This window comes from Scyliorhinus torazame, chromosome 25, assembly GCF_047496885.1.
Source record: "Scyliorhinus torazame isolate Kashiwa2021f chromosome 25, sScyTor2.1, whole genome shotgun sequence".
Taxonomy (NCBI): Eukaryota; Metazoa; Chordata; class Chondrichthyes; order Carcharhiniformes; family Scyliorhinidae; genus Scyliorhinus; species Scyliorhinus torazame.
In genome coordinates this window covers 42,476,288-42,490,625 of record NC_092731.1, presented here as the reverse complement: position 1 = coordinate 42,490,625, position 14,338 = coordinate 42,476,288, and the positions used below count along the sequence as shown (strand labels likewise).

General features: G+C 46.5%; 1 protein-coding gene across 5 annotated transcripts in view; it reads left to right on the top strand.

The window, feature by feature from the left end:
* Nucleotides 1-697: 697 nt before the first annotated feature.
* The window catches only part of LOC140402505 (uromodulin-like), a 43,880-nt gene continuing 30,239 nt past the window's right edge, over nucleotides 698-14,338 (top strand). Inside the window, exons 1-2 of one of the 5 annotated variants that reach the window (XM_072490356.1) lie at nucleotides 698-757; nucleotides 7,708-7,810. The gene's annotated coding sequence lies outside the window, so the exon portion shown is untranslated. Of the gene's footprint in view, nucleotides 758-7,424; nucleotides 7,811-14,338 lie in introns of those variants that run through there. The other 4 variants (XM_072490359.1, XM_072490358.1, XM_072490361.1 and 1 more) reach the window with 4 other exon arrangements.

Below are 14,338 nucleotides of genomic sequence, written 5' to 3'. Positions count from 1 at the left end.
ATTGGGCAGTCAAAGCAGAAGTCCCTCAATGGGTTAACAGCAGCCAAAAGGGTTTGGACTGCAGAGAGAGCGCTTATCAGACAGGCTTTGAGATATCGCCTGCAACAGCTTCTAGTGTAAACAGACACATTCCTTCGGGGGGGGGGGGGTTGAGTTAGAGCAATATTAAGTTTGATCGCCACATTACCAGAAGGATGTGGATGCTTTAGAGAGGGTGCAGAGGAGGTTCACCAGGATGTTGCCTGGTATGGAGGGTGCTAGCTATGAAGAAAGGTTAAGTAGATTAGGATTGTTTTCGTTAGAAAGACGGAGGTTGAGGGGGGACCTGATTGAGGTCTACAAAATTATGAGAGGTATGGACAGGGTGGATAGCAACAAGCTTTTTCCAAGAGGGGGTGTCAATGACAAGGGGTCACGATTTCAAGGTGAGAGGGGGAAAGTTTAAGGGAGATGTGCGTGGAAAGTTTATTACGCAGAGGGTGGTGGGTGCCTGGAATGCTTTGCCAGCGGAGGTGGTAGAGGCGGGCACGATAGCATCATTTAAGATGCATCTAGACAGATATATGAACGGGCGGGGAACAGAGGGAAGTAGATCCTTGAAAAATAGGCGACAGGTTTAGATAAAGGATCTGGATCGGCGCAGGCTGGGAGGGCCGAAGGGCCTGTTCCTGTGCTGTAATTTTCTTTGTTCTTTGTATAAAGGGACCCAATGGATTACCGAGATCTCCACCCACTCTCTGCACATTGGGTTCTGGAGGTAAGTTAATTATTTCAGCAGGCAATTGATTGGAATTGCCCAGAAACTTGTGTTAAATTACTTGATATTTATTTGTGGATTGATAGCGACTGAATGGTACCAGTTTAAAGTGGAAATCTGGAGACTGCAGTTGTCTTTGTTACGGTGCAATTCTCCGCAGCTAACTGCTTCCTCCCAAAAGCAGCCAACATTTTAGTGAATGTCAGAAAAAATTATTAACATAAAGAATTAATTCTGTTGTGAATGTTAGAAAAGCTCTTATTAAGAAAATCTTAAATTCCGTTCTGAGTCAAGGTCAGAGCTCAGCTTGCAGTTTGTCAGTAATTGAATTTGTACTTTCACCATTTGAAGTTAAAAAAATCTTAAAATTTCTTTACAAATTTGCTAAGGAACAAAATTGACATTGGTTAAAAAACAGAGACAACTAAAAATAGTGGACTCACAGCAGCAAACGATTTAAAAGACAGTCTCAAAGAACAAAGAACAAAGAACAAAGAAATGTACAGCACAGGAACAGGCCCTTCGGCCCTCCAAGCCCGTGCCGACCATGCTGCTCCACTAAACTACAATCTTCTACACTTCCTGGGTCCGTATCCTTCTATTCCCATCCTATTCATATATTTGTCAAGATGCCCCTTAAATGTCCCTATCGTCCCTGCTTCCACTACCTCCTCCGGTAGCGAGTTCCAGGCACCCACTACCCTCTGCGTAAAAAACTTGCCTCGTACATCTACTCTTGCCCCTCTCACCTTAAACCTATGCCCCCTAGTAATTGACCCCTCTACCCTGGGGAAAAGCCTCTGACTATCCACTCTGTCTATGCCCCTCATAATTTTATATACCTCTATCAGGTCTCCCCTCAACCTCCTTCGTTCCAGTGAGAACAAACCGAGTTTATTCAATCGTTCCTCATAGCTAATGCCCTCCATACCAGGCAACATTCTGGTAAATCTCTTCTGCACCCTCTCTAAAGCCTCCACATCCTTCTGGTAGTGTGGCGACCAGAATTGAACACTATACTCCAAGTGTGGCCTAACTAAGGTTCTATACAGCTGCAACATGACTTGCCAATTCTTATACTCAATGCCCCGGCCAATGAAGGCAAGCATGCCGTATGCCTTCTTGACTACCTTCTCCACCTGTGTTGCCCCTTTCAATGACCTGTGGACCTGTACTCCTCGATCTCTTTGACTTTCAATACTCTTGAGGGTTCTACCATTCACTGTATATTCCCTACCTGCATTAGACATTCCAAAATGCATTACCTCACATTTGTCCGGATTAAACTCCATCTGCCATCTCTCCGCCCAAGTCTCCAGACAATCTAAATCCTGCTGTATCCTCCGACAGTCCTCATCGCTATCCGCAATTCCACCAACCTTTGTGTCGTCTGCAAACTTACTAATCAGACCAGTTACATTTTCCTCCAAATCTTTTATATATACTACAAAGAGCAAAGGTCCCAGCACTGATCCCTGTGGAACACCACTGGTCACAGCCCTCCAATTAGAAAAGCATCCCTCCTTGCTACTCTCTGCCTTCTATGGCCTAGCCAGTTCTGTATCCACCTTGCCAGCTCACCCCTGATCCCGTGTGACTTCACCTTTTGTACTAGTCTACCATGAGGGACCTTGTCAAAGGCCTTACTGAAGTCCATATAGACAACATCTACTGCCCTACCTGCATCAATCATCTTAGTGACCTCCTCGAAAAACTCTATCAAGTTAGTGAGACACGACCTCCCCTTCACAAAACCGTGCTGCCTCTCACTAATACGTCCATTTGCTTCCAAATGGGAGTAGATCCTGTCTCCGAGAAGAGATAACTGAAAATCACAGCGACCTCAGTCCCATAGAGGGCAATTATCATCAGGATAATCCCTCGACAACAACCACCGAGACAGCAGCCCCGAGAAATAGAATTCCGAATTCCGGATATTAGGACAATCAGTGGGAAAATCAAGGACAGTTAAGGACAGTTTCCACGAACTCCCAGGCGACAGCGAGGAAATAGGAATCGTCAAACCCAAACACCAAGAGTTCAGCAGACCCTAGCACTAACCCAGACTAACATGCGAAAGTCTAGACGGTCAGGGAATCCTCATGATCAGACTCAACAATATATAAAAATTTAATATAGAATTTACAGTGCAGAAGGAGGCCATTCGACCCATCGAACTGCAGCGGCCCTTGGAAAGAGCACCCTACCCAAGCCCACACCTCCACCCTATCCCCGCAACCCCATAACCCAGTAACCCCACCCAACACTCAGGGCAATTTTGGACACTAAGGGCAATTTAGCACGGCCAATCCACCTAACCTGCACATCTTTGGACTGTGGGAAGAAACCGGAGCACCCGGAGGAAACCCACGCAGACACGGGGAGAACATGCAGACTCCGCACAGACAGTGACCCAAGCCGGGAATCGAACCTGGGACCTTGGAGCTGTGAAGCAATTGTGCTATCCACAATGCTACCGTGCTGCCCTCTTCCTATTGGGAAGGCCAAAAGGAAATTTGCCTTCCAAGCCCCAGGCAGGAGAATCATATCCCTTACGTAGACATTCAAATCAGAGATTTACTTGGAACAGCTAATTGACACAGGGGCAGATATCTCAACCGTCCATCCCCAAGTAAATTCAAAGTGCCGGCCAGGAGAGCCAATAGAACACAAAGAAATCACTGGCAAATCACAGCTCACTCAGGTTTTTGACTGGAGAATGAAACGGAATTCAGCACAATTTAAAAACTGCGATGTTCGAAATAAATCAGATATTCCCTTCAGGTAGAAAGGTTCTTTTACTAATTGGGGCTCAAGATTCAAACCTGTGGTTTCCTACATCTCCAGTCAATTCTGACGTGGATGAAAGAGCTGAGCATGTTGTAAAACAGCTCGAATGTCACACAGGCAGCACAGTGAGAGCAACATTAAAACACCCCTTGAACAAGTACTGGGATACCTGACATATTAATCATTGTGGCAAATTATAGATTTTTTAAACTAATTTGGCAGGGGAATGGGAACCGGATTTGTAGTCCAGCAACTAAGGTAGCCGATATTCAGGACGCCAAAGCGTGTAATGAGGCAGTGGGGAAGGGAACACTGACAAAGGAGAGTACTTGCAGGCACGGAGAGGGGTTGAAGTGTGTATACTTCAACGCAAGAAGCATCAGGAATAAGGTGGGTGAACTTAAGGCATGGATCGGTACTTGGGACTACGATGTGGTGGCCATCACGGAAACTTGGATAGAAGAGGAGCAGAAATGGTTGTTGGAGGTCCCTGGTTATAGATGTTTCAATAAGATTAGGGAGGGTGGTAAAAGAGGTGGGGGGGTGGCATTATTAATTAGAGATAGTATAACAGCTGCAGAAAGGCAGTTCGAGGAGTATCAGCCTACTGAGGTAGTATGGGTTGAAGTCAGAAATAGGAAAGGAGCAGTCACCTTGTTAGGAGTTTTCTATAGGCCCCCCAATAGTAGCAGAGATGTGGAGGAACAGATTGGGAAACAGATTTTGGAAAGGTGCAGAAGTCATAGGGTAGTAGTCATGGGCGACTTTAACTTCCCAAATATTGAGTGGAAACTCTTTAGATCAAATAGTTTGGATGGGGTGGTGTTTGTGCAGTGTGTCCAGGAAGCTTTTCTAACGCAGTATGTAGATTGTCCGACCAGAGGAGGGGCAATATTGGATTTAGTACTGGGTAATGAGCCAGGGCAAGTGATAGATTTGTTAGTGGGGGAGCATTTTGGAGATAGTGACCACAATTCTGTGACTTTCACTTTAGTAATGGAGAGGGATAGGTACGTGCAACAGGGCAAGGTTTACAATTGGGGGAAGGGTAAATACGATGTTGTCAGACAAGAATTGAAGTGCATAAGTTGGGAACATAGGCTGGCAGGGAAGGACACAAATGAAATGTGGAACTTGTTCAAGGAACAGGTGCTACGTGTCCTTGATATGTATGTCCCTGTCAGGCAGGGAAGAGATGGTCGAGTGAGGGAACCATGGTTGACAAGAGAGGTTGAATGTCTTGTTAAGAGGAAAAAGGTGACTTATGTAAGGCTGAGGAAACAAGGTTCAGACAGGGCATTGGAGGGATACAAGATAGCCAGGAGGGAACTGAAGAAAGGGATTAGGAGAGCTAAGAGAGGGCATGAACAATCTTTGGCGGGTAGGATCAAGGAAAACCCCAAGGCCTTTTACACATATGTGAGAAATATGAGAATGACTAGAGCGAGGGTAGGTCCGATCAAGGACAGTAGCGGGAGATTGTGTATTGAGTCTGAAGAGATAGGAGAGGTCTTGAACGAGTACTTTTCTTCTGTATTTACAAATGAGAGGGGCGATATTGTTGGAGAGGACAGTGTGAAACAGATTGGTAAGCTCGAGGAAATACTTGTTAGGAAGGAAGATGTGTTGGGCATTTTGAAAAACTTGAGGATAGACAAGTCCCCCGGGCCTGACGGGATATATCCAAGGGTTCTATGGGAAGCAAGAGATGAAATTGCAGAGCCGTTGGCAATGATCTTTTCGTCCTCACTGTCAACAGGGGTGGTACCAGGGGATTGGAGAGTGGGGAATGTCGTGCCCCTGTTCAAAAAAGGGACTAGGGATAACCCTGGGAATTACAGGCCAGTTAGTCTTACTTCGGTGGTAGGCAAAGTAATGGAAAGGGTACTGAAGGATAGGATTTCTGAGCATCTGGAAAGACACTGCTTGATTAGGGATAGTCAGCACGGATTTGTGAGGGGTAGGTCTTGCCTTACAAATCTTATTGAATTCTTTGAGGAGGTGACCAAGCATGTGGATGAAGGTAAAGCAGTGGATGTAGTGTACATGGATTTTAGTAAGGCATTTGATAAAGTTCCCCATGGTAGGCTTATGCAGAAAGTAAGGAGGCATGGGATAGTGGGAAATTTGGCCAGTTGGATAACGAACTGGCTAACCGATAGAAGTCAGAGAGTGGTGGTGGATGGCAAATATTCAGCCTGGATCCCAGTTACCAGTGGCGTACCGCAGGGATCAGTTCTGGGTCCTCTGCTGTTTGTGATTTTCATTAATGACTTGGATGAGGGAGTTGAAGGGTGGGTCAGTAAATTTGCAGATGATACGAAGATTGGTGGAGTTGTGGATAGTAAGGAGGGCTGTTGTCGGCTGCAAAGAGACATAGATAGGATGCAGAGCTGGGCTGAGAAGTGGCAGATGGAGTTTAACCCTGAAAAGTGTGAGGTTGTCCATTTTGGAAGGACAAATATGAATGCGGAATACAGGGTTAACGGTAGAGTTCTTGGCAATGTGGAGGAGCAGAGAGATCTTGGGGTCTATGTTCATACATCTTTGAAAGTTGCCACTCAAGTGGATAGAGCTGTGAAGAAGGCCTATGGTGTGCTCGCGTTCATTAACAGAGGGATTGAATTTAAGAGCCGTGAGGTGATGATGCAGCTGTACAAAACTTTGGTAAGGCCACATTTGGAGTACTGTGTACAGTTCTGGTCGCCTCATTTTAGGAAGGATGTGGAAGCTTTGGAAAAGGTGCAAAGAAGATTTACCAGGATGTTGCCTGGAATGGAGAGTAGGTCTTACGAGGAAAGGTTGAGGGTGCTAGGCCTTTTCTCATTAGAACGGAGAAGGATGAGGGGCGACTTGATAGAGGTTTATCAGATGATCAGGGGAATAGATAGAGTAGACAGTCAGAGACTTTTTCCCCGGGTGGAACAAACCATTACAAGGGAACATAAATTTAAGGTGAAAGGTGGAAGATATAGGAGGGATATCAGAGGTAGGTTCTTTACCCAGAGAGTAGTGGGGGCATGGAATGCACTGCCTGTGGAAGTAGTTGAGTCGGAAACATTAGGGACCTTCAAGCAGCTATTGGATAGGTACATGGATTACGGTTAAATGATATAGTGTAGATTTATGTGTTCTCAAGGGCAGCACGGTAGCATTGTGGATAGCACAATTGCTTCACAGCTCCAGGGTCCCAGGTTCGATTCCGGCTTGGGTCACTGACTGTGCGGAGTCTGCACGTCCTCCCCGTGTCTGCGTGGGTTTCCTCCGGGTGCTCCGGTTTCCTCCCACAATCCAAAGATGTGCAGGTTAGGTGAATTGGCCAATGATAAATTGCCCTTAATGTCCAAATTGACCTTGGTGTTGGGTGAAGGTGTTGAGTTTGGGTAGGGTGCTCTTTCCAAGAGCCGGTGCAGACTCAAAGGGCCGAATGGCCTCCTTCTGCACTGTAAATTCAATGATAATCTATGATTAATCTAGGACAAAGGTTCGGCACAACATCGTGGGCCGAAGGGCCTGTTCTGTGCTGTATTTTCTATGTTCTATGTTCTATTGGTACAACTAAACGAGGTTTAATCAATTTCCTGTTCTGAAGCAATGACACATTCCCGAGCACACATGTCAGAGTCACTTTATTAAAGCAATTGATTCACTTGAACAAGGTGATTTAATCAGAAAATCTTCACGGTACTACTCGTCCATGTTCGGAGTTGCTAAAACAGATGGCAAACGATGATTAGTCATTGATTACACACAGTTAAACAAATACACTGAGCCGAATGCGGCTCAGCCGACAAACACCCAGAAAATGGTCAGTGTTAGTTTGGAAAAAATACAAGTCTTGTATAGACTTAGCAAATAGCTTCTCATCACACCCTGTCAATAGGTGCGTTTACTGCACCGATTGACAATCAATACGTTTGGACCCACCTTCCAGGGGGATTTAGAAACTCACCACAATTCTTTTCAGCGAGAGTAATGTAAATATTGTCAGACTTATCTCCAGGACCTAGTTACGGAGATGATATCCACCTGACCACAAATTATTATTTAGACCAACACGTTTAACTCTTTGATGACGTTTTAAATGACTCCACGATAATGGTGCTTTGATTAATCTGATACAAATCTCAGTTTCTGGTCCAATCCATTTGCCTTATAAGCAGACAGAGGCTGTCACGGACTGTTCAACACTGAGGAACAAGCAACCTGAGTGAACCTGCTCCAGCTCACACGGCAACACCTGAAGCTCCGGTAAGCAATCAGGTATGAATTAGATGATGAGAAGGTTTAATAATAATAACCGCTTATTCTCACAAGTCCACTTCAGTGAAGTTACAGTGAAAGTTAGTAGTCACCACATTCCGGCGCCTGTTCGGGGAGGCCGGTACGGGAATTGAACCCACGCTGCTGGCCTTGTTTTGCGTTACAAGCCAGCTGTAAACTGGTTTAGCCCACTGGTTGCCACTGCTTTTAAACATTCGCTCAGGACTTTGTAACTCCAGTCCCGATACAGAGCTCATTAATGAGCTGTGTCTGTGAGGAGACTGGAGATGGATCTGGAGGATTTACTCAGCAAGTCACAACCCAAAAGTGGTTCAATGATTGGTGTGGGGGAGGGGAGGAGAGGGCTTGTGAATTGAACCAAGAAATATGAACATGTTGGGGTGAAAGTATAATGGGCAGGATTCTACATTTCAGATTCTCCAATTCAGAGCCTACGTGCTGACGCCGGGACTGAATCGGTGATGTTCTACAACCACGAAAGAGGCACCGGTCCCGGAGCAATTCAGGATGGGTTAATGGGCTCGCACCGTGCCTTGTGGAACTAGAGCAATTCCACTGAAAAACGGTGTCCCATTCTCCAGGGTGGGGATTGGCACTCGTGAGGCTGACAAGCTGCACTCGTGGGGGTCTCCCAGGCGCTCGGAGGCCCCCAGGTACATGTCCTTTGGGTAGGGTGGTACCCTGGCACTGCTGGTTCCACCTGGACAAGCTGGCACTGCCAGCTGCAGAGGCACTTCCAGGATACCAGGTTGGCCAAGGTTCCAAGCTGGCATTTTATGGGGTGGCGATCTGGCCGGGGGGGTGTCCTGCCCGGGTGTTCGGGGGGTGGGGGGTGGGGGTGGGGGGGGGGGGGGGGGTGAGGGGGGGGGGGGTTGCCAGTGATGTTACAGATGGGCCTGGAAATCCTCGCATAGTGAGTTCGGTATTGGGGGTTGAGTTGGGGATCGCGTTGGGGGTTCCACAAATGAGGTCACGGTTTAAAAATGGCATCTGCTCTCCCGCCACATTGAGGAGTTCCAGCGGGTGGAGATGCTCAGTGTAGGAAATGGGGCTATGTACAGCCTCAGTCGCACAATCCCCCCTAAGACCCCCTATCTGACCCGAGTGACATTACAGCATTGTGTTTCTCAATGTTGGGAAACCAGAGCCTAACTGCTTTCGCTATGGGACATTAAGCCCATTCAGTTAAATCTCACTCAATATTCCAGGCGTGGTCTCACCAAGGCCCTGTTCGTGTACTTGAATCCTCTCGCAATAAAGGCCTACATTGCATTTCTCTTCTTTACCGCCTGCTGCACCTGCATGTTAACCTTCAGTGACTGGTCTCCGAGGACACCCAGGTCTCGTTGCACACTCCCCTCTCCTAATTTATGGCCATTCAGATTATAGTCAGCCTTCTCATTTTTGAGACCAAAGTGCATAACCTGGCTGTAATGCACTTCACTCACTATAGATAGATAAACTCAATGTCTACTAACCCACTGCCAGAGAGAGACTTCACTCACGACAGATAGATAAACTCAATGTCCACTATCCCACTCCTAGAGAGAGACTTCACTCACTATAGATAGATAAACTCAATGTCTACTATCCCACTCCCAGAGAGAGACCTCACTCACTATAGATAGATAAACTCAATGTCTACTATCCCACTCCGAGAGAGAGAGACTTCACTTAGTATAGATAGATAAACTCAATGTCTACTATCCCACTCCGAGAGAGAGAGACTTCACTCGCCAGAGATAGATAAACTCAATGTCTCCTATCCCACTCCCAGAGAGAGACTTCACTCACTATAGATAGATAAACTCAATGTCCACTATCCCACTCCCAGAGAGAGAGATTGCAATCACTATAGATAGATAAACTCAATGTCTACTATCCCACTCCCAGAGAGAGACTTCACTCACCAGAGATAGATAAACTCAATGTCTACTATCCCACTCCCAGAGAGAAACCTCACTCACTATAGATAGATAAACTCAATGTCTACCATCCCACTCCCAGAGAGAGACTTCACTCACTGTAGATAAACTCAATGTCTACTATCCCACTTCCAGAGAGTTCACTGACTATAGACAGATAAACTCAATGTTTCCTATCCCACTCCCGGAGAGAGACTTCACTCACTATAGATAGATAAACTCAATGTTTCCTATCCCACTCCCAGGGAGAGACTTCACTCACTATAGATAAACTCAATGTCTACTATCCCACTCCAAGAGAGAGAGACTTCACTCACTATAGATAGATAAACTCAATGTCTACTATCCCACTCCCAGAGAGAGACTTCATTCACTATAAATAGATAAACTCAATGTCTACTATCCCACTCCAAGAGAGAGAGACTTCACTAACTATAGATAGATAAACTCAATGTCTACTATCCCATTCCCAGAGAGAGAGACTGCACTCACTATAGATAGATAAACTCAATGTCTACTATCCCGCTCCCAAAGAGAGACTTCACTCTCTATAGATAGATAAACTCAATGTCTACTGTCCCATTCCCAGAGAGAGGCGTCACTCACTATAGGTAGATAAACTCAATGTCTACTATCCCACTCCCAGAGAGAGACTTCACTCTCTATAGATAGATAAACTCAATGTCTACTGACCCATTCCCAGAGAGAGGTGTCACTCACTATAGATAGATAAACTCAATGTCTACTATCCTACTCCCAGAGAGAGAGACTTCACTCACTATAGATAGATAAACTCAATGTCTACTGTCCCATTCCCAGAGAGAGGCGTCACTCACTATCGATAGATAAACTCAATGTCTACTATCCTACTCCCAGAGAGAGAGACTTCACTCGGAAACTTAGCAGGTGATGCAGGATGAGGAGGAGGCCTCGGTGGTGGAGTTGAAAGGTAAGTGGGAGGAGGATTTGGGAGAGGAGATCGAAGAGGGGACGTGGGCAGATGCCGTAGGGAGGGCGAATTCTTCCTCTTCGTGCGCGAGGCTCAGCCTCATACAGTTTAAGATGCTGCACAGGGCACACATGACCGGGACAAGAATGAGCCGGCTCTTTGGAGGGCGAGGACAGGTGTGTTAGGTGCTCAGGGAGCCCAGCAAATCACAATAATATGTTCTGGGCATGCCCAGCGCTGGAGGAATTTTGGAAGGGCGTAGGGAGGACGATGTCGAGGGTGATAGGATCCAGGGTCAGACTGGGCTGGGGGCTCGCAATATTTGGGGTGGCAGAGGGGCCGGGAATGCAGGAGGCGAAAGAGGCCGGAATTCTGGCCTTTGCGTCCCTGGTAGCCCGGCGAAGGATTCTCCTTCAGTGGAAAGATGCGAGGCCCCCAAGTGTGGAATCCTGGATCAGCGATATGGCGGGGTTCATTAAATTGGAGAGGGTGAAATTCACCTTGAGAGGGTCGGTAATTAAGTTCTTTAGGCAGTGGCAACCGTTCTTAGACTTTCTGGCAGAACGATAGACATTGGTCAATGGCAGCAGCTCGGGGGGGGGTTTACTTTTTTTGTTCATGTTATTTACATGGAAGGTCTGAGGGGTGTATACACCTGTTGTGTTAAGTCGGGGTGTTAATGTTAATTTATTATTTATGTAACGGGGGGGAGGGGTTTGGGGGGTTGCTTTTTTAGATTGTGTTTTGTACTTAACCCTGTTGGGTTCTTTTTTCTGTCTCATTTTGTCATTGATATTTTATGAAAACCTTTAATAAAAATTATTTTTTTAAAAATAGAAGTGCCAGCCCACACCTCCCTTTTCTTGGTGCCCACCCTTTCCCCACCCTCCCTCCGACATCACTTCCCTTTTCCAGCATGCATTTCACGTTGCCTCCCCATTAATTGTCCGGCCAGCATGCAATTGCGTTCTGGGTTCTGGGTAAGGTGAGGTACTTTGTGAGTTCTGGTGATCACAAAAGGTGCTATATAAATACAAGGCTTTTTAAAAAACTGATAGGAGAATAACCAGAATTGGGGAGTGTAGAGGGTGCCATCTCTGCTACTCCACTACTGGGCCGATATCTGGGGTTTGAGTATCTGTGTGTGTCTCTCTCCAGCTGGCACTGAAACTTCAGAGGCCAGGGGATGCCGCACTGGGACACCTCCACGGAAGAGAGCACTGAATCAAGCCTGCCGTTTATCCCTAACCGGAAGCCTGAGGCTTATATCACACAGATATCCAGACCCCTACCAATGCCCAGGTGATTCTCTCTCTTGCCGGTGGTGCAACACCCACCCGGTTCCTACTTCGCTGGAGTAGCTTTCCCAAGAGAGAGAATAGGACACTGCTGTTTATTACCTAACCAGCAGCCTGTCCTGAGTGAATCGCTCAAGATGACCCTAGATTCTTGAACCCGGAATTAAGGTGAGGAATATCTTAACAATGACTTGGTCAGAGATCGCTGGTGAGAGATTGAAGAATTTAAACGACTCCAATTATCAGCAAATCAAGGTTTATTGCAAAACCCAGGTCAAAATCATCAAATAGAAGAAATTATAATAAAATCTTAAACTCTAACACAAACTAAGTCTATTCAGAAAGTACTATAACGGACACAACGAAAAATCTTATTGTTACACAGTTTTAGCAATGACACAGAACACAAATCAAGTCCCCTTCCCCAAAGCCTCAACCACTATCAAGGTCAAGGGAGTTTCGCAAGCTGCTGCAGGGTACTTACAGTCACAGGCTGCGAGAGGTCAAGTCAAAGGTGGAGAGGTCAAGCCAAGAGACCCTCAATTGAAACACAGCCCCTTTTATATCCGTTTTACCTGGCTTTTTCCTGTGTTCGGCCAGCCCCTTTTGCATTGAATCCATAAGGTTTAAAGTTCCCGCTGGTCCTGCCCCCTTTGAGCCGGTCAGACCTGTCAAGATAGGAGTACCTCCCCTAGGTCCGCCTCCAGTCTGCTTTTTGAGATAACGAGGTTGAGCTCCCTTGTGAAGATTTTCAAAGTCTTCCATCTGCTCTGGAGATCGCTGCTATGTTGATGGGGTGTTGATTGGATTCTGCTCTGGTGGAGGCATAGTCATTTACATCTGCATGGGGCTATGACCATCCCATTGTCCTGCTTGCAGACAGGCCCCTTGTGTAGTCCCGTGCCCCTTTGTCTGTGTTTTAATCTTATCTAGTTGTCTGGCTCCTTCTTCCTTGTAGCTCCTGGGGGGGGGGTTTGTAAATACCTATGCCCCTACTCGGCTCAGCGGACCAAGCCTGCTGGGAAATTTGGTTACGTTCCCTTGGCTGAAAAGTGTCCAGTTTACAGTCTCTGGGTTTTATCCTTGGGCAGTCCAAAAAGGGCCGAATTGCCCGAAAACCTTACAGGAGGTGGGTTCTGAACCACAACAATCCTACATCTCTTCCACCACAGTCAAATGAGCTTGCGTTTCCATGGGAATGAGATAGATGTGCTTGAGATACGCTATCAAATGACACTTTGACCTTCCCTATGTTAATAAAGTCTCCTCCCACTGGCACTGCAAACTTGTGGTGATACACCCCTGTACTTCCCTAGCATTGTACATAGTTATATAATAGTTGTGTGTAACGTGGCCATGTAATCCTGTGTATTGTACTGTAGCTCTGTAGAGGTTTGGTCACCTGTATGTAACCTGACCTGGCCACGGAGAGCTCCGCCTTGGCCACTCCCCCGGGAGTTAGGTATAAGACCCAGCTTCTGAGACCTGACCCATTTTGTCTGGGGTCGTCTGTGTCGGGTAAGCTTCCTATGTAGTGTATTAAAGCCTTGGTTAAAGTCTCACATGTCTTTGTGGTTCTTGACGCTTAGTGCATCAAAACTTAACTGGGCCAGTACCGGAGGACACGGGCAGCAAGCTAGCACAGTGGTTAGCACTGTTGCTTCACAGCTCCAGGGTCCCAGGTTAGATTCCCGGCTTGGGTCACTGTCTGTGCGGGGTTTGCACGTTCTCACCGTGTCATAGTTCATAGAAGGCAGAGAGTAGCAATGGAAGGGTGATTTTCTAATTGGAGGGCTGTGACCAGTGGTGTTCCACAGGGATTAGTGCTGGGACCTTTGCTCTTTGTAGTATATATAAATGATTTGGAGGAAAATGTAACTGGTCTGATTAGTAAGTTTGCAGACGACACAAAGGTTGGTGGAATTGCGGATAGCGATGAGGACTGTCAGAGGATACAGCAGGATTTAGATTGTTTGGAGACTTGGGCGGAGAGATGGCAGGTGGAGTTTAATCCGAACAAATGTGAGGTAATGCATTTTGGAAGGTCTAATGCAGGTAGAGAATATACAGTGAATGGTAGAACCCTCAAGAGTATTGAAAGTCAGAGAGATCTAGGTGTACAGGTACATAGGTCACTGAAAGGGGCAACACAGGTGGAGAAGGTAGTCAAGAAGGCATACGGCATGCTTGCCTTCATTGGCCGGGGCACTGAGTATAAGAATTGGCAAGTCATGTTGCAGCTGTATAGAACCTTAGTTAGGCCACACTTGGAGTATAGTGTTCAATTCTGGTCGCCACACTACCAGAAGGATGTGGAGGCTTCGAGAGGGTGCAG